The sequence below is a fragment of the Varanus komodoensis genome, unplaced genomic scaffold (assembly GCF_004798865.1).
Source record: "Varanus komodoensis strain SLA01 unplaced genomic scaffold, ASM479886v1 scaffold19, whole genome shotgun sequence".
Taxonomy (NCBI): domain Eukaryota; kingdom Metazoa; phylum Chordata; class Lepidosauria; order Squamata; family Varanidae; genus Varanus; species Varanus komodoensis.
The window spans coordinates 20,724,105-20,726,374 of NW_025335550.1; the positions used below are offsets into that span (position 1 = coordinate 20,724,105).

A 2,270-nucleotide genomic window follows, 5' to 3' on the forward strand; every position below is an offset into this window, starting at 1 on the left:
GAGATTGGATCATGGTCTTTAGCCTCAGAGCTGGGAATCCGAGCTATTCTCTGCCCCCTCAGATTCTTATTAGGGCCTACTGAACCATTCCCTTGTTTATTTATGGCATTTCTTTGCCAACCAATAGCTGAACCTTGCTTTAGGAATTACATGGAAGATAAACAAGATAATCTCCACACTCGGAATATCTGTCCCTATTGATCAATGCATGAGATATTTTCTCCTCCTTTTTTTTTTTTTTTTTACAAAAACTTACCAACATTAACAAATGTCTTCATAAACAGAAAGGATAAAACTTGGGATTTTAGAACATTCAAACAGGGAAGGAAACCAAACTGACAGATTTATCTATCCCTGTTGTTACACATTGGTAATTGTATCTCAGTTGTAAGAATGAAAATGAAAAACTGCAAAGTCACACTGCAAATTATGCAGTTGGGTTTCCCACCTTTGGGGAAAGCTCCGGGGTCAGCAGACGAGAGTACAATGGACTAGCCCACCCTGTGATCAAGGTGTCCCCACTGCTAGGTAAGTGAGGGCTAATGCATGATCTCTGGGGACACATGCTTTTATCAGACCGAAATAGCATCAGTATTGACCTCCACCTTGATTACAAAGACAAGAAAATGTAACTTATTTTGCATTGTGATACCACGAATACTTTAAATCACAATATATTCTGCTGAAAACAATAGGGCATATTTATTACAGGAAAAAAGATTGGGTATGGGCTATAAAAGATGCTGATTCAATACTGAATAGATACTCTACACAGACACAAATCAATGGAGAAATCCACAATTAATAAAGAATTCATTTGGAAGAAGGAACTGTGACATGACACATGACTGGATCATCATATATTTAAAAAGAAATGACTATTTAGTTCAATGGAAGCAGCACTAATTGGCATCCTTTGCCTTCAGCCGCCAGTGGTGCGGAGCACATACAGAGAGGTATTTGTTTGGATGAAATCATGCCAATTACATCAGGAACAAAATGAACAGAGGCTGAAAGTGAATCCCATCCAGAAAACCAGTGGTGTCATGGTCCTAATTACACCACTCGTTAGAGAAATATACGGATACATTTGCATATATCACTTCTGAGCAAAGGTAGTTTAACCAACACTAAACAATATGTGACTGTGAAACCACAGCAAATATTGCTGCTGTGAGCCTTATTATTGATGCCTCCCTCTCTCTGTTTTCATTAAAGGCTTATCAATCCACATAATCTTCTTTACTGGTGCTTAGGCCATTTTCAGCATTGTTTCTTCCCTGAAATAAGATTTCAATTTCTTTTATAAGGGATTCTAAGAAGGTTTGATGAATGTAATGGGTAAGTGAGTTTTCATTTCCAGAAAACATTCTTGGAAATAAGTTTACTGCTTATTATTCTAAAGATATTTCATTAGTAACTGGACTTATGCCTTTTAACATACCTAATTATTTTCCTGTAACGCTGCCTGAGAAGGGGAGCATTCTTCCTTCTGTGTAGCTATCCTCTTCAATTGGTTAGGACATCAGGATGGAGCAGTAGTTCTCAAACCATTGTGGTTATAGTCATTAATTTATTTTAATTCATTTGGTAGCCAACTCTCAAGGCTGCAATCTTGCCTTAGAGGCTTACTACATAAAATATACAAGCCCATATAAAAACAGCATGTCTATAAAAATCATACGTTAATTTTAAATGGATTTTAGGGGTGGACCAGTTAAACCAAACCAAATTATGTATTTGCATATGACTATGTATTTCACTGTAGTTTTTGGGTAAGCCTTTGTCAAAGGATGCCCAGTTCACACTGGAAGAATAAGCATCCGAATGGCGAATGTTCAGTGAAAGCAAGTGTAAAGTGATGCACTCTGGGGGGAAAGTATCATAACACCATGCATATGCTGGTGAGATATGAGCTAGCAGTGACTGAGCAAGAGACATCTTGAGGTTGTGGTAGACAACTTGATGAAACTGCAAAGTTAATCTTGCAATGTTAGAACAAGGGCTCATTCCATCAAATTGGCTGGTGGAAGATTCAGGACATAAATGAAGTACTTCCTTCTTGTCTGACCCTTGTCCTGCCTGGGCCTTTCCAGAGGCAACTGGTTGGCTACTGAGTGAGAAGAATGCTGGACTTGATGGTACTTTGGTCCGATCCACCACATATCTTATTTTTTTGTACCTTTTAAGTGTCCTGTCTTTTGTCTCTTCTAAACTGGGGAGTCCTCAGCCATGGCTTTACCAGGCACCATTGGTGCATATTTATGAGC

At 38.5% G+C, this 2,270-nt stretch overlaps 1 pseudogene; it reads right to left on the reverse strand.

Annotated features, from left to right (window-relative positions):
• Nucleotides 1-392: 392 nt before the first annotated feature.
• LOC123022431 lies at nt 393-536 on the reverse strand (annotated as a pseudogene).
• Between the last annotated feature and the right edge of the window lie 1,734 nt (nt 537-2,270).